Below are 18,378 nucleotides of genomic sequence, written 5' to 3'. Positions count from 1 at the left end.
TTTCTCCAGCCTTTCCTCCTTCTATATCTCCATTTTTAGATAGAACTATAGGATGTGGTACAGACTCCTCCAGCTGGGGCTCCCCACATTCATTTCTTAAAACCGTCTATAAAAGACAGCCAGTTAGTGACTTCATTTGTTCATGGCAAATCAAATCTTTCATTTACTAGAATCTTCCTTCCTTAGATAATAGAGAGTAATTATAAATAAAAATGTTTTCTCTGTGTACTTGCTGTTAAATATATATATATAAGTTCTTTTAGGCTTCTGCATGCCTTTGGTTTGAAAGCCAGATTTTCCTGAATTTTGAAGTGAAGCACCTCTCTAGATTCTGGCAATTACAAAATCTGGATATACCATTTTGCAGCAAAAGTGTAAAGAATGAGCGCACAGCTCTGAGCGTTCAGCCTCAGATTTTCTCTCCTCTATTCAGATTGACTCTGACCTTAGCTAAGTGTAACACTAATTATTACAGGATTTAAATTATTGTTTGACTTCTCCCTTCATCCCCCAGTGGTATTTCCCATTTTGAAAGATGATTTTGTTAATTAATCTTAAGTGGTGAAACATTTGTGTGCGAAGAGAGATTTGAAAGGGGCGATACTGAGAACTCTTGCACATCCCAGCCCCATTTCTGGAATCAGCACTACTCCACTCTCAAACGTAGTTCATCAAAGAATTACACAGAATCAGCTTAGAAACACTCATCACTGAACTTTTCAAAACTTTCTCCCAAACTTTCACCTAAAACTAAAGATCTCTCACTCATTATTTCTTCATCTATATATTTGTTGAGACATTGTTACGGACTTTGGACATCATGGATACACGTTATGGGCATTGTTCATTTGATACTTGAATTTGCTTCTGGCAGAGTTACCATTTTATTTTACTTACATGAAAACAATACACCCAGAATCTGAGGTTCTTTGGATTAACAAAAAAGCATGACCCTTTTCTTTTTTGAGAAACGTTATGACTACCTCAAGATTTTAAAAATATAAAATATTTGGAATGTTACAAATTTTCTCTCTCAGTTTTTTTGAGTTATTATTGACATACAAAAAGCTATACACATTTAATATATACAACTTGATGAGTTTGGAGATAAGCCTATGCCCATGACTACAATCTATGCCATAAATCTATACCTTACCCCCAAAAGTGTCCTCCTATTATTTTTATTTATAATTATTTGTGTGTGTGACATGAACACTTAACATAAGATCTAGTCTTTTAGCAAATTTTTAAGTATAAAATACAGTATTATTAACTATTGGCACTGTGCTGGATAGTAGATCTCTGGGATTTCATCTTATATAAAAAAAACTTTGTACCCTTTAACCAATACCTCCCTGTGTCCCCTCCTCTCTCAGCAACTAACAACCACCATTCTTGGATCCAGTGCCTTGATCTTGGACTTCCCATCCTCCCAAACTGTGAAAAATAAATTTCTATTGTTTACAAATTGCCCAGACCATGATATTTTATTATAGGAGCACAAATGGACTAAGACAACACAAAAGCAACCTAATGTCCATTGACAGATGAATGAATAAAGAGCTCTGCTTCTATGAGTTTTACTATTTTAGATTCATCAGCTAGTGATATGATGTAGTATGTGGCCTTCTGTATCTGCCTTATTTCACTTAGCATAATGTCCTTCAGGTTCATTCATGTTTTTATAAATCATAGGATTTTATTTTTTAAGCCTGAATAATATTTCATTGTGTATGTATATCACATTTTCTTTACCCATTTATCTGTCAATGGACATTTAGGTTACTTCCATGTTTTCTTAGTCCATTTTTGCTGCTATAATAAAATGCCACAAGTCCAAGATCAAGACATTGGTGATGGCTGCTCTCTGCTTCCAAGATGGTGCCTTGTTGCTGCATCCTCCAGAGGGAATGAATGCTGTGTCTTTACATGATGAAAAGGACATGAGGGCAAAGGAGAGGAAAGCTGCTCCCTAGCACCTCTTTTATCAAGTCATTAATCCCATTTGTGAGAGCTCTGCCCTCTTGACTTCTTAATCACCTCTTAAAGGCCTCACCTTTTTTTTTTTTTTTTTTTTTGAGATGGAGTCTCGCTCTGTCGCCCAGGCTGGAGTGCAGTGGCGTGGTCTTGGCTCACTGTAAGCTCCACCTCCCAGGTTCACACCATTCTCCTGCCTCCCGAGTAGCTGGGACTACAGGTGACTGTCACATTGGCGATTACATTTCAACATACAAATTTTAAACATTGAAACTATAGCATGTGTCTTGGCTATTGTGAATAATGTCTGCAGGTATCTCTTTAACACCTATAGTGTCTTTTAATTTTAATTGTCTGGACTAAAGTATTTTAGGAGCCCTTATATTTATTTCCCTTCTAAATGCAGATATAGTGCTAGAAATAAAGCTATAAAAATAACACAGATCAAGACCCAAGCTCTCTTTACAAGAAACTTATACCAAAGTAGGGGAGACAGATAAGTAAATAACCATCCTGATGCAGTGTAAGAGGGGCAATGACAGCAGTAACCCCAGAATGTTAAGGAAAACATGCAAGGGTGACTACCTGGCCTGGAAAGGTGGGAGGGAATCAGGAAGTTTTCTCAGGGGAGTTAACACTAGTGTATAAGTTCCCAGATGAGTTTGCCTGGTCAGGTAAGGGTAGGAATGCATAAGGGTGATCCAGACTAAAGAAACAGCAATAGGGCAAAGAAAATATTAATTGGCAGATGGAACCATGATATAAATAAATGAAACTTACTGAGAACCTATTATGTGCCAGGTACTGTGTACTGCCGATTTCTATGTTATCCGTAATTCAAAACTCTGTAGGGCACATCATTGTTATTCCTCTTTTATGGTGAGAAAACAAAGGTTTTGCAAGGATGAGTACTTGCTGCAGGTCCAACAGTTATGACTGGACTGGAACTTCATCCCAGCTTGGCCTAACTTCAGAGGAGTTTCATTCAACTTATATAGATTCGATATGAAGTGGGAATGCAAGAAGGCATAGATATTTCTGGTTGATTCAATTTCCTGAAAATTCCCAATTACAATAAAAGAAATGGTTTCATAAGGACTCACATGTTTGAAAAAGTCTTTGGATATGAAATATAAACCTGAGATTAAATTTGATAATAGAAAATTTTTGATGAAGCATAAATTAAAAAATATTTTTCTGGCATTTTTTTTCTAAAAAACAGAAGATCCCGTTCCAAAACCAAGCATTCATAAAGAGGTCGTATTCCTGTGTATTTTATGACTGGAGATGTGGAAGTCACTGTTGACGTGGTCAAAGTAGAAACGTTTGTGGGTTTTTTCTTCTTGAGGAAATAAACCAAAATGCTAAAGTGAATGAGTAGCAAATTAAGTTCGGAAGTTTTAAATACATGTGTAATCAGGAATACATGCCCAAATTGTCATCTTTAAGTATGATGGAGAATTGATGGTGCTTCATTTTCAAAGCATGCTTTTTCACATTAATATCCCGCGCTCTACAGTTACTATACAATTGCTAACAGGGCCATTGTGCATCTTTTGAAATTGAATATATTCTTACGTACTTAGGATCTATTCAGTACACTCCAGAGATTGCCTTGGATCCTGTCTCTGAAGATGTAAACATAGGAGAACAGACTAGTAATCATTCTATTTTCTGAATGTATTTGAAATACATAAGCACAGAATAAGAGTCTGGATTTTCTCATTCCCAACCATGTTGCTTACACCTCATTCTTCATGCAGTCGCCACAACTCGAGGCCAGGTACCATGCTAGCAGTGGGCCACCATATTGATTTCTAAAGATAAGAAAATAATTAACACCTGACATCTGTGAAACTTTAATGGAGTACCAAGCCTCTATTCCAATAGCACAGAGATATGGGCAGATGGCATGGGAAGGCATAGGAGGGCACAACAAATTATGTGGCAATTAGGAAGGGTTCCAAAAATGTTTCACAGAGGTGTTCCTTGCTGGGTCTCCAGAGTGAGGGGGAATCTCTAGGAAGATAAGTAGAAGGATATTCTACGGAGTGAGACCAGCATCAGTGAAGGCACAGAGACATGAAAATGCACCGTAGGTTTTGAAAATGGGAAGTTATGCCAGCCCAAAGTGAGTCTGCATTGTGTGAAAAGAAGAAAGCAAAAAGAGCCTATCAATACCCCCTAGGTTAAAAGACAGGCAGGTGCAGAGTTTGAAGGGCTTTGTACTCTGTTCTAAAGCAACTGGACTCCAACAAAAGTCAGTGCAGGGTATTAAAGCAAGTGAACTTGGAGTTCTGTATTTCATGGCCATAGGTGTTGTCAAACACCCCACAGAGTAAGGAGAAGTGGCTAGATTCAGAGAAGGCAAGTCCTATATATTCTTTTGCTAACCTAGTTCCACATTTAGAGTATTAAATAAATATTCAAGCTCAATCATTCTTATTTTATCTCTTCTGCCTTCTGTTTTCAGGGAAGATGGCACATGGCTAGCACTTATCTTGTACATCGAAGTTCTATTTTATCAGCTCTCAACTTTCCCTTTTCTGACTCGAATAACACAGACTCCTCACTCCTCATAACGTTGATTCTCAAGCCTTTGATCTGCCTTTGTAGGATTTCACCAAACTTCTGTCAAGTTCTCTTCCTCCTCTAGTCTTCTTAGATAAAATTATTTATTTTTGACTAGGCAATATATTTATATAATTCAACCATAAAATATCCTTTGTACCACTAATAATAATATATAATATTCTTTCAACTCTGTCCTCCATCTGCCCCTTTCTTTAAAGAGGCATTAAAAAGGCATCCTTTTCTGGGCCGGGAGTGGTGGCTCACGCCTGTAATCCCAGCACTTTGGGAGGCTGAGGCGGGCGGATCAAGAGGTCAGGACATGGAGACCATCCTGGCTAACATGGTGAAACCCCGTCTCTACTAAAAAATACAAAAAATTAGCCAGGCGTGGTTACAGGTGCTTGTAGTCCCAGCTACTCGGGAGGCTGAGGCAGGAGAATGGCCTGAACCCAGGAGGCGGAGCTTGCAGTGAGCTGAGATCGCGCCACTGCACTCCAGCCTGGGCGACAGAGCAAGACTCCGGCTCAAAAAAAAAAAAGCATCCTTTTCTATAAATCATACCTGTGCCTATTTTTCTGTGAGCTATTTAAATCCTTTGCCCATTTTTCTATACCTTTTTGGCATCTTATGAGCTTTTCATATATTTTACATTCATGTTGAACACTTTTTTTTGGGGGGTGGGGAGGGACAGTCTTAAAAAGCTGTGGACATCTCCAACTAATGATACGCATGCTCAAGTATTTTGGGGGATGTGTACTGATGTCTGTAATTTACTTTGAAGTACATAAAAATAAGATGGGTTGATAGGTGAATAGAGGGTTGAATCAATGGACAGATATATGAGAAAGCAAGTATACTGAAATGTTAATGGCAGAACCTAGGTGATAGTCACTCTAAAATTCTTCCAACTTTGCTGTATGCTTAAAACGTTTCATTATAAAGTACTGAGGAAAATTGTAGAAGTGAAAGCAATTGCTATGTAGTTGTCGATTTCATGGCATTTACATACTCCCAGATTAAGGGCTTAGTATATTTAATTCCAGAAGGTAAAAATGGAGGAGTCAGTCACAACAGCTGGATGATTCCTCTCTACCCTGTCTTCTTCTCAAAGCTGCCTGATTGACTTGCTTAGTTAAAAGGTTGGGTTATTCTAACTTGAATTCCAATATAAGGTGCTCCTGGCCAGGACCCCTTTCAGGATGATGGGAACAATACCAAAGAGAGCCATTCTCAGTGGAAATGCTGTTAAGACCATTCTCCTATTACTATTTCAAAATCCAAAAAACTACCTTCCAAGCAATCTTGTTGTGAAATTCCCCAGGGAGTTGTCCAAGTTTGAGTCGGGTATCCAGCACTGGATCCCCTACTTGGGCATCCAATACTTGAGTTGCATAAACTCCAGCATGCTAAATTTTGGTCTCTTATCATACATAGTAAGTCTGGATGCTAGAAGTTGACTTCAAATAGGAGATTTCTGGAGACTGTTCAAGTGTAGCAACTCAAATGGATTGTTTTAATAAGGTCAAGTGGCACTGTCCTGATGGATCTCTTTAAAAGCCACTTGCTCCATTTTGGCTTCTTGTGCAACACAATCTTGAGTTCATCTACCCTGAAGTAGCATAGACTGCTTATCCAATAAGACTAACATCCTTATAAGAATAAAGAACAGAGACACAGACACACAGTGAAGAACACCGTGTAACAAGGGAGGTAGATACTAGAGTGATGCATCTACAAACCAGGGGATGCCAAGGGTTGCTGGCAACCACTGAACATTTGGAGACAGGCATGGAACAGACTCTCCCTCAGAGAGACAATTTAATTTTGGACTTCTAGCTTCCAGAAATGTGAGAGAATACATTTCTGTTGTTTTAAGCCACCAAGTTTGCCGGACTTTGTTATGGCAGCCCTAGGAAACCAATGCACTGATCACAATTATGAAGTCTCATAGATAGGACTTCAAAAGTCAAAATGATCATAAGTAATCTCTTCCTCTTATCTGTATCAGCGCCACTCATTTCTTCATGCTCTTAGAGCCATACCATGCCATCAATCATGTTTTCAACTTCAGTTAGAAAAGTAAATTACAGACATCAGTACACATGCCCCAAAATACTTGAGCATGTGTATCATTAGCTGGAGATGTCCACAGCTGTTTAAGCTGTTGAGTAGATCACATAAACTATGAGATATCTGTAGAGGAATACCTGGCAGCTCCATGAGGATACTTCCTTTCACGGTAGGTGTCGAGGTAACATATTCCTTTCCCAAGCATTTCAGTGAATAACTAAATATGAGCTAAGTATGGTTATAAAGTTTATGTTAAGATTTGTTTAAAAAAGGATATCAAGAATTCATGGATCCATCTTATCCATAAATATCACTGCATCTTTCCCTGCGCATATATGCAGGAACTCGCATGGGTACAACCTCAGAATTCAGGCCTCACAGGTCCCCAGCTATCCTATAACCACACTGAATGTGCTGATGTAAGTTCTCTCCAAAGGCCACAATCCTTACATCACTACAAGGCCATCTTTCACATTGCTTTCGTATATTACAATCCTCTTTCATATATAAGTTCTCAATAATAAAAATCCCATAAAGCATAAGCTTATTTTTTATTAATATTTGTCAAATCCTATCTTTCCATTAACAAGGAAACCTTCTTGGCCAGGTGCGGTTGTTCACGCCTGTAATCCCAGCACTTTGGGAGGCCTAGGCAGAAGGATAACTTGAGTTCAGGAGTTCAAGACCAGCCTGAGCAACATAGAGAGACTTTGTCTCTACCAAAAATGTTTTAAAAATTAGCTAAGTGTGGTGTCACATGCCTACAGTACCAGCTACTCAGGAGGCTGAGATGGGAAGATCACTTGAGCCCAGGAGGGAGGCTGTGGTGAGCCGAGATCATACCGCTGCACTCCAAACCTGGGCAATGGAGCAAGATCCTGTCTCAAAAAAAAAAAAAAGAAAAAGAAAGAAAGAAAAAGAAGCCTTCTTATCCCATCTATTTCATGTACTGCTGCGTGTTGCAGGGATTGCCTGCATAATAAAGCTCTTGTTCTGACAGAAAAATATATAAGTGAAACATGAAATTTCATTGATTAAATGAAAAGAAATAACAAGGAGAGGAAGCTATTCATGGACTTAAAAAATTAGTAAGTAGTTGCCACTCAAAGTGAAGGCCAGAAAGCAAACATGCAAGAACTCACGGACAAGATGGCAAAGCAACAGAAAGAGATAAAAACTGGTGAGCTGGTGAAACCAGCAGAGTACTAGAAGAAAAAAAATTCATAAAGATAAGGCATAATTGGCTGGGCGCGGTGGCTCACGCCTGTAATCCCAGCACTTTGGGAGGCTGAGGCAGGCAGATCACCTGAGGTCGAGAGTTCAAGACCAGCCTGACCAACGTGGAGAAACCCCGTCTCTACTAAAAGTACAAAAAATCAGCCAGGCATGGTGACACATGCCTGTAATCCCAGCTACTCGGGAGGCTAAGGCAGGAGAATGGCTTGAACCTGGGAGGCAGAGGTTGTGGTGAGCTGAGATTGCACCATTGCACTCCAGCCTGGGCAACAAAAAAAAAGAAAGAAAGAAATAAGGCATAATTGGAAGGAGCATAAATGAAATAGACTAGACACCGTAATCAAAAGATTACAGTGAAATATTACAATGAAAAGAAATTTTTTCCTGTTAAAAGTTGAAAAGAATTCGGGAGAAATAATAAAGAAACAGGCAAAGGAAATTCGACACCTTCCAAAATCTTGGAGGCATGCCTTCTACTCATACAATGTAAATTGCATCCAGAGGGAAGAAAGAAGTCTATTAAATCGTAATTTCCAGCTTCCAACTTTCATGATGTAATAGAGGACTTAATTAGGAAGCGGGGATGAATGCTGGTTTCAAAAACAAAAAAGTGTTAGGCTGGGCGCGGTGTAATCCCAGCACTTTGGGAGGACAAGGTGGGTGGATCACGAGGTCAGGAATTTTAGACCAGCCTGGCCAACATGGTGAAACCCCGTCTCTACTAAAAACACAAAAATTAGCTGGGCACGATGGTGGGCGCCTGTAATCCCAGCTATTCAGGAGGCTGAGGCAAGAGAATCGCTTGAACCCAGGAGGCAGAGGTTGCAGTGAGCTGAGATTGCACCATTGTACTCCAGCCTGGGGAAAAAAAGGTATAGAAAAATGGGCAAAGGACATAAATAGTTCACAGAAAAATAGGTTCAGGTATAATTTATAGAAAAAAGGATGCCTTTTTTTTTTTGAGACAGAGTCTCACTCTGTCGCCCAGGCTGGAGTGGCAGTGGCGCGATCTCGGCTCACTGCAAACTCTGCCTCCCGGGTTCAGGCCATTCTCCTGCCTCAGCCTCCCGAGTAGCTGGGACTACATGCGCCTGTAACCACGTCCACTAATTTTTTGTATTTTTAGTAGAGACGGAGTTTCACCGTGTTAGCCAGGATGGTCTGAATCTCCTGACCTCTTGATCCGCCTGCCTCGGCCTCCCAAAGTGCTGGGATTACTGGGATACCTTTTTAATGCCTCTTTAAAGAAAGGGGCAGATGGAGGACAGAGTTGAAAAAATATTATATATTATTATTAACTCGTATTTTCCAAGTCTTAAGCTTAGAGAGAGAACACAAATACACAAAACTTTGATATGTTCTCTTCAGAAACAAAAAAACGAGATCGGTTTTTTAATCATTTATAACCGTGGGCAGAATTTCCTTCAATCTGTTGTGATTTTTGTGGCAAAGTCTTTAAAATTTGACCTGGCAAAAGATTGAAGGTAAGAATAAAAAACAAAACAAAATGAAACAAACAAAAAACACTTCTATTGTTATTTCCTTTTCCTTTGTTCATTGGGAGAGCCAGAGCTGGGAACTTGTATTTCTGGACATCAGGAAATAAGGCAGTGAACTTTGAATTTTCCCAGACTTCAGAGTCACTTGCTATTTATCAGGTTAAATACAATTGCCTTAGAAGGAAATAATTTATATTACCTGGGCATGGCAAGGTGAGTGGCTTAGAACAAGCCAGGTTATCCTCAGCAATCACAGGAGTCAAAAATTACATGACAAAGAGCTTTACAACAATGTTTTTTCAAGTTTTTATCATTTCTATAATGTGTTGCCTTGTGAATCCCTAATCCCTAATATCCTTGTAGCTCTTTTCGAAAGACACACTAGTACTTTGAATAACAGCATCAAAAATCATTATTGAAATTTTTTTCATTTTTTTTTTGTTCTAGGGACCTCACATTCAGATCTAAAGAGATACATGGAGCTATGGGGGTAATGCACTGGCTGCTTAGGAATAGGCAGGTTACTAAAAACAAGTATGAGCTCAGAAATGCACTTTTCTGCTAGGATATAAAAGTGTCATGTTACAGATAAAGTGTAATCTAATGGAACTATCACACTGGGTGATGTTGGGAGAGCCATGGACATTCTTTAGTTGGAGTCTAAGTAAACTATCTGGTCTTCCAAATCCCAAGACCTAAATTAGTCAAAGCCTATGTCATCAATTGATTTTAGGTTTTTCCTTCCCAATCCTTATCTGTGTGTCCACTGGGGTTGGAAAGGAAATATTTATTGAGTGTTGAATTAAAGTCCTTATACATCCATGAGAATGGATTTTAAAAATACCTCCTCTGGCTGGGGGCGGCGGTTCATGCCTGTAATCCCAGCACTTTGGGAGGCTGAGGAGGGTGGATCACTTGAGCTCAGGAGTTTGAGACCAGCCTGAGCAACGTGATGAAACCCTGTCTCTACAAAAATTACAAAAATTAGCAGGGCGTGGTGGCATGTGCCTGTAGTCCCAGCTACTTAGGTGGCTGAGGCGGGTCACTTGAGCCTAAATATATATATTTAGAACTGTGGTCAGAATTTGCTTCAATTTGTTATGATTTTTCTGATAGTCTTTAAAATTTGACTTGGCAAAAGGATGAAAGTAAGAATAAAAAACAAAATGAACAAAAATCCCTTCTATTGTTATTTCCTTTTCCTTTGGAAATATTCTTTCGATCTTACTTCTTAAATGGGAATGACATAAAATAATTTCTTTTTCTTTTCTTTTCTTTTTTTTTTTTTTGAGAGGCGTTTTACTCTTGTTGCACAGGCTGGAGTGCAGTGGTGCCATCTTGGCTCACTGCAACCTCCGCCTCCTGGGTTGAAGCAATTCTCCTGTCTCAGCCTCCCAAGTAGGTGGGATTACAGGCTCCTGCCACCATGTCCGGCTAATTTTTGTATTTTTTACACAAAATTTAACCTTGTTAGCCAGGCTGGTCTCAACCTCCTGACCTCAGGTGATCCGCTCACCTAGGCCTCCCAAAGTGCTGGGATTACAGGCGTGAACCACTGCGCCCAGCTGACATAAAACAATTTCTGAGCCCACAAATGCTTTTTCTTTCGAGGTCTTTTTGTCTGTTAACACATCCCATTTAGCAACACATTTTACCTATGTGTAATTCTAAGTCCCCATACTGATCATAAAACACTGATAATTTAATCAGATTTTGTTATGGACAACTGATTTTTCTAGGGGCGGAAAAACTTGGCCTATTTAGAAAGTAAATTGGCCAGCTCTATCAGCATGAAGCCTGGGGCTTTCTTCACATACTTCATTGCCCTTTAGTACTGGGTTTGGCCAGCCTTACTTTGCCTTCCTGAAGGCAGCATCTCAGAATGTTATCTTGGCACATAACTCTGGCTGCGGCTTTGCGATGACCCCAGAACACTGTTCAGATCTCCCTTCCTACCTCCCTTTCTAATCTCCTGCTATTACCCCAGAGTAGCAAACCTAATGGCTCACAGTGCCCCAGGACTTGTTTAATTGAATCCTGAAAGTGAAGTGTGCCAGGGCCACTGAACACAGAGGCCCCTATAGCTTTTCCTTAAACAGACTTTTTCCTTAAACAGGCCTTTGCAGTCATCCATCCGTAGCAGTGCCAAGAGCCTCCTTTCACACTATTTGGGACACCAAGATCCTCCGTGGGGATAGATCCTTTGGATAAGAGCGCCCTAGCACACTGGTTGGCACATTCTTCATTGGTTGTTCATACTGGATATATTTCAGTAAAAATTATTAAGTGGATATTGGGGCTCTGCTTGGAGAATATGAAAAGGAAATGATAACCGTAAGCAATACTCAGGGCTATAGCATTGACCCTTCGGGTTGGAGCTCAGGCGTTCTTCTGAGAGGCAATAACAGAGCTTACAGTCAACAGAAAGATGTTTGTTTGATGAAATGGTCACTCTCCAAAACACTTGCCCCTTGCTGCTGAATGAAGGTAAGTGCAGAGAGCAGAGCCCTGGTAAAGAAGGTGTGAGCATCTCTTCAGGGGTCTGCTTACCTAGCTGGCTCATTCTGATCAGGAAGTTCCCACCTTCTCCAGATGTGTACCTAGAAATTTATGAAGATGACAGAAAGAAATGATAGTCCTTTCTTCCTGAGAAGAATGAATAGGTCCTTTAGAAATACAGACTTCAAAGATCGCAAGCTGCGTCCTGGTACCAATTGCCGCTTTGTCTTCACTAAATGGATAATGATAACTTTACAAAGAAAGTTGTCTTGGTTACAGGGCAGCCTGGATTCACATATGTGTCTCTGTGGCTCTTGTCCTCACAATGCATGCTGAATTAATTTCTGCCTTTTGCTCAAGGCCTTTATCACTGAGACACTGTCCTTTTTAAAAAAAAACTTCTCCAATTATAGAGTTTATGTACTAAATTTTTGTCAGTTGATTTTCAAGGGAGGGTTTGTTCCCCTCCAGGGTGCTATGGATGTGGCCAACTTTGTTTCTTTAGGATCTTTGGAGGAAAGAATTCTTCCCCAGTGAGAATCCCCCAGTGCGCCCCGCCATGACATAACACCTATGTAACTGCTGAATCTCTCTCTGCCACCCAGCAATAGCAATGCTGATTGAATTACAATTCAATTACTTAGTGGCCAATATATGTGTATTACAAAAGTTCTAAAAGGAGGAATTGGCAGACTGGATAAGGAGCTCCTGAGAATATAACTGCTGCATCAGGGAATCTTAGCATTTCACAAAGTCAAATCTAGAAATATAATTTATAATTTTAAATAACTTATAGTTGCACTTGTAATTACTTTTTTTTTTTTTTTTTTTTTTTTTTTGGTGTGTCTCTCTCTCTCCCCCCCGGGGGGGAGTGGGGGGGAAATCTCCGCTCCCGAAGCTCCGCCTCCCGGGTTCACACCATTCTCCTGCCTCAGCCTCTCCGAGTAGCTGGGACTACAGGCGCCTGCCACCACGCCCGGTTAATTTTTTTTTGTATTTTTAGTAGAGACGGGGTTTCACCGTGGTCTCGATCTCCTGACCTCATGATCCGCCCGCCTCAGCCTCCCAAAGTGCTGGGATTACAAGCTTGAGCCACCGCGCCCGGCCAGATCTGTATTGTTTATAAGCCATCCAGTTTATCGTATTTTGTTATAGCCGCAAATGGACTAAAACGATATGTATGTATGTATATGTATAGATATATCCCATCTTCTACTTTAGGTTTAACATGGCTTTGTTCTCAATTAATGAGAACATAAGGAGGGAGTATGCTGCCATTTTTTCATTAACTTTTCCCTTTAAATAGAGGGAAACCTGCTAGAAACCTTCCATGGAGAGATATCTTTATCTTTCTCAATTTCCAAGTGCAGGGGACATCTGTGATGTCACACGATTACTTTACTTCTGGGTAAATACAATCCAGTGATTATAAAGGAGAACTTGGTAAAGTACTGGAAAACTCAAGGCCAGAATTTAATTAAGCAGAACATACTGAAGTGCACTAAAATAATCATGCAGCTCTCAAAATAAGCGATGCTTTAAAATGAAGATTAAACCAGACTCTTATTTCCCTAAGGCATCAGTGCTACATGTTTTTATTATTTTTATTTTAAAGACAAGGTGTCACTCTGTCACCCAGGCTGAAGTGTGGTGGCACAATCATGGCTCACTGCAGCCTTGAATTCCTGGTCTCAAACAATCCTTCCACCTCAGCCTCCTAAGTAGCTGAGACTAGAGGTCTGTGCCCCTAGGTTCGGCTAATTAAAAAAAAAAAAAATTTTTTTTTTTTTTAGTAGAGACAGGATCTTGCTGTGTTACCCAGGCTGGGCTCGAACTCCTGGCCTCAAGCTGTCTTCCCACCTCAGCCTCCCAAAGTTCTGGGATCGTAGGTGTGAGTCACCACGCCCTGCCGGTCCTGCACATTTTGCCAAACATTTCTGTTATCAATACACAGATCTGTACTTTACCCTTCTAGTTTCTCGGACGTTGTATGAAACACCAGCACTTCCCATTTCTAAGGTACTGTAACTTCATAAGATCAACATACTTTAAAAACACAATATAAGAATAGTGGTTTTTTTTTGTGAGTTGTGGTTATCCATTAACAAACACTGATAAAGCACGTGTTATGTGCTAGACTTGGGGTTTTCAAAAATGAGTAAGAGGGCCGGGCGCGGTGGCTCATGCCTGTAATCCCAGCACTTTGGGAGGCCGAGGCGGGCGGATCACGAGGTCAGGAGGTCGAGACCATCCTGGCTAACACGGTGAAACCCCGTCTCTACTAAAAATACAAAAAAAAATTAGCCGGGCGTGGTGGCGGGCGCCAGTAGTCCCAGCTACTCCGGAGGCTGAGGCAGGAGAATGGCATGAACCTGGGAGCCGGAGCTTGCAGTGAGCTGAGATCGCACCACTGCACTCCAGCCTGGGCGACAGAGCGAGACTCTGGCTCAAAAAAAAAAAAAAAAATAAGAGGTAATGTCAGCCTTTGGAGAACTTCATGGCTTAAAAATTAAAATATATTAGGCTTGTAAAGAGCACTGCTTCCTTCTGTGGCTTCGTCTCTTTGTAACATAAAATATGTGGTAATTTTTAGGAAACTCAGGATATGTTGTCCACTCTAGAAGTCTGAGGTGGGACTGCAGGAATATGAGCTCCTCTCCACATGCAGGGACCCCAGGTGAGGTAACACGGCAGGTGCGGAGCACCAGAGCAGGCGCTACCAGGGCTGAGTTTTCATATTTATTTATTTATTTGTCTTTGAGACAGAGTCTTGCTCTGTTGCCCAGGCTGGAGTACGTGGTGCAATCACAGCTCACTGCAGCCTAAAATTCCTGGGCTCAAACAGCCTTCCTACCTCATCCTCTGGAGTAGCTGGGACTACAGGTGCATGCCACCATGCCCTGCTAATTTTTAAATTTTTTGGAGTCAAGATCTTACTATGTTGTCCAGGCTGATCTTGAACTCTTGAGCCCAAGTGATCATCCAGCCTCAGCCTAGCAAAGTGCTGGGAGCCATCCTGCCCAGATGGGATGAGTTTTCATTCTTCCTCCACAACTCTCTGTGTGCTCCTGGGGAGGTCAGTGAATCTTTCTAAGCCTGAGTTTCTTCATTCATAGCAGGGAAAATAGCTGCTCTACATACCTCAGCAATCATCATGGGGTCAAATAAGAAAACGTGAAACATTTTGAAAACTGTGCTACGCATTTGTAAGCTCTATAGAGGCGTGGATTTTTGTCTGTTTGTTCACTCTTGGAGCCCTAGCATCTAAAACAATGCCTGAAGCATGATGAGTTCACAACACAAATTTACTGAATGAATGCACATCGTAATAAAGGAACTACCTTTTCACTTTAAACTATTCAAGATTATGGTAATCAATTATATTCTATTTTACAAAAGGAGAACACTAATTTTTTTTTTTTTTTTTTTTCTGAGACGGAGTTTTGCTCTTGTTGCCCAGGCTGGAGTGCAATGGCACAATCTTGGCTCACCGCAACCTCCTCCTGCCAGGTTCAAGCGATTCTCCTGCCTCAGCCTCCCTAGTAGCTGGGATTACAGGCATGCACCACCAAGCCTGGCTAATTTTGTATTTTTAGTAGAGATGCGGTTTCTCCATGTTGGTCAGGCTGGTCTTGAACTCCCGAACTCAGGTGATCCACCCGCCTCAGCCTCCCAAAGTGCTGGGATTACAGGCCCGAACCACCATGCCCGGCCAGAGAACACTCATTTTATATAACTTCTAGAGTCACAGTTTCTCAGGGCTGGCAGGGAGCTTAATCCAGCCTTGCAGGTTGATGAACACCTTGACTCTGTCCTTGCCAGGTGCTTATCCAGCCTGTTCCAGATCACAGCCACCAAGAGGGAACTCTCTGGACCACCTGGCCGAAGTTCCCCTCACTCAGCTGAAACCTGCCTCCACCTGGGGCCACAGAGCAAGTCTCCCTGGACTTCTGGGCCTTCAGACATTCGGAGACAGTTATCACCTCTCCCTGCCCTCAGATTTATCATGTCCAGGCTAAATGGATGATTTCTCACTTCTAAACGTAAGGCATTTAATAATTACATTTCTTGATAATAAAATAAGGAGAAATTTAGGGTTTTTAAACAAAAAATTCTATTGGTATGTGTCTGCTGTTACCCACAGGGGACCCTTGTTTGCAAAGCTAGATATTGCTGGACCCACCTGTTGGTAGACATCTGAAAAATTTCTGCAAATGTGAAATGAATATTAAGGTCCAGAGCGAATAACTGTATTTTGTAATATCTGTAATATAGCTGTGTATTTTATCATATCTGCCTTTATATAAGATAAATATAAATATCATTGCAGCAATAGTTATAGTAGAAAAAAATCTGGAGTCCACCTAAATGTCTATTAATAATGAGATAGTTAAATAAATTATGGTGTCTACTCAGCCATTAACAGTTGATGTTTGGATTCAGGTGCAGTGGTGCCTGCCTGTAGTACTGGCTACTCAGGAGGCTGAGGTGGGAGGATCACTTGAACCCAGGAATTTAAGGTCAACTTAGGTAACATAGCAAGACCACCCTCTGAAAAAAGAGTCAATGCTTTTAAAGTTATATAATAATATAGAAAATGCCTACATTATAATGGAATTATGTGGGAAAATCAATATACTCATTTAAAGGTACCATATGATATGGTTTGGCTGTGTGTCCCCACCCAAATTTCATGTTGAATTGTAATTACCAGTGGGAGGTGGGAGGTGACTGAATCATAGGGGCGAATTTCCCCCTTGACTTTCTTGTGATAGAGTTCTTACAAGATCTGGTTGTTTGAAAGTATGTAGCACCCCACCCCTTCTCTCCGTCTCTTGCTGGCCATATGAAGATATGCTTACTTCCTTTTCACCTTCTACCATGATTGTAAGTTTCCTGAGGCTTCCCCAGAAACAGAAGCCTGTACAGACCACAGAACCATGAGCTGATTAAACCTCTTTTCTTTACAAATTACCCAGTCTCAGGTATGTCTTTATAGCAGTTTAAGAATGGACTAATACACCATATGGTTACTATGTAGACAGCCATGTTTTACAACAGTCTAAAAGTAAATGCAATATGTTAAGTAAAATAAGCCTGATACAGAAAGACAAATATCTCATTCTCTCACTCACATATAGGAGCTAAAAAAAAAATTGAACTCATGGAGATGGCAGAATGATGGTTACCAGACACTGGGAAGGGTAGTGGGGAGAGAGGATAGAGAGGAGTTGGTTAATGGGCACAAAAATAACAGATTAAAAAAAAAAAGATCTAGTGCTCAGTAACCCAATAGGGCAACTATAGTTTACAATAGCTTATTGTATATTTCAAAATAACTAAAAAGTAGAATTAGAATATTCCTAACACAAAGAAATGTTAAATGCTTTAGGTGATGGATATCCCAATTCCCCTGCTTTGATCATTACATATTGACACACTGGTACCAAATATCACATGTGCCCCATAAGTATTTACAACGATTATGTATCCATAAAAATTAAAAATAAAAAAATTAAAAAAAATAAAAGTACAAAATGCTATCGTTGGTGGGTTTACAGTAGTTAAGTTATAGATGACTTTTTCTTCTATTTTGTTTTCCAAAAAGTGCTGATATTACCTTTAAAATAATAAAAAACTTAAATGTTTCATATTTATTTCAACATTTCTTTCTGAGATTTTATACACAGACACACATACCCAGATACACACACACACGCACATGCACACACACATGCACGTGCACACACACACACACCCCTCCTTTTTATTATTCATCTTCTTCACATTGGGTCAGTTTCTACAAAATGGGCATGAATTTTGGCGGGACCAGAAATGTTAAGAATAGTATTAGAGATAATTTGAGCAGAGGCAGAAGAATGCTGACTGCTTTCAGCACATAGTGATCACAGGATATCTTTGAGGTAAAAGAACCAAGAAAAGTGACCCTCATGGGCAGGTGAAGCCACCCAGGGCTGCAAGACCTCATCTTCCCCTCACTGCATAGACAGGTGTGCGGGCATGTGGGAAAGAGAAGGGGCATGAGTATGTGTGGATTCCACCCTCACCGCTGTAACAGTCAATGTCTAGGCTCAACGTGTTTCTCTATTTCGGAATAATTCTGTCATGCCTTGTATTGGCTGTGGCAGAATTGAAGGAATAACAAGGAGCAAGGCACCAGGACAAGCTAGTCTCTCTTTTCCATTTGCTGTCTGAGAGTGGCTGAGCTCTGTGCCGATAAACTGAAGCTTCCTCATGATTGTGTGATAGTAAACAAGAAGCCATCAGGATTTCACTTCAAAATGCACCAATTCAATTTTGAGGGAAAGAAATTTGCGAGTGTTAGAGCCGAGGGCTACACGTGATCACCATGAGGCTACAGTTTCTCCTCAGTGCGCTGTCTCTCTCTCTCTCTCTCTCTCACTCTCTCCCTCTCTCTCTCTCTCACTCTCTCTCTCACTCTCTCTCTCTCTCTCACTCTCTCTCTCTCACTCTCTCTCTCTCACTCTCTCTCTCTCTCTCT

The 18,378-nt window shown here is 40.6% G+C and overlaps 1 protein-coding gene across 5 annotated transcripts in view; it reads left to right on the top strand.

Moving 5' to 3' along the window:
* MRAP2 (melanocortin 2 receptor accessory protein 2) overlaps positions 1–18,378 on the top strand; it is a 99,911-nt gene that overhangs the window by 17,404 nt on the left and 64,129 nt on the right. The window contains exons 1-3 of one of the 5 annotated variants that reach the window (XM_032152058.2): positions 8,961–9,876; positions 14,449–14,532; positions 15,678–15,898. The exons of 1 other annotated variant lie outside the window; for it this stretch is intronic. The gene's annotated coding sequence lies outside the window, so the exon portion shown is untranslated. Of the gene's footprint in view, positions 1–8,960; positions 9,877–14,320; positions 15,899–18,378 lie in introns of those variants that run through there. 3 more of the 5 variants (XM_032152066.2, XM_058434794.1, XM_032152049.2) reach the window with 3 other exon arrangements.

Source organism: Hylobates moloch, unplaced genomic scaffold (assembly GCF_009828535.3).
Source record: "Hylobates moloch isolate HMO894 unplaced genomic scaffold, HMol_V3 SCAFFOLD_2, whole genome shotgun sequence".
In the NCBI taxonomy this organism is placed as follows: Eukaryota; Metazoa; Chordata; class Mammalia; order Primates; family Hylobatidae; genus Hylobates; species Hylobates moloch.
Note: the sequence above shows the minus strand (reverse complement) of the source record. Positions and strands in the feature narration are given on the sequence as shown.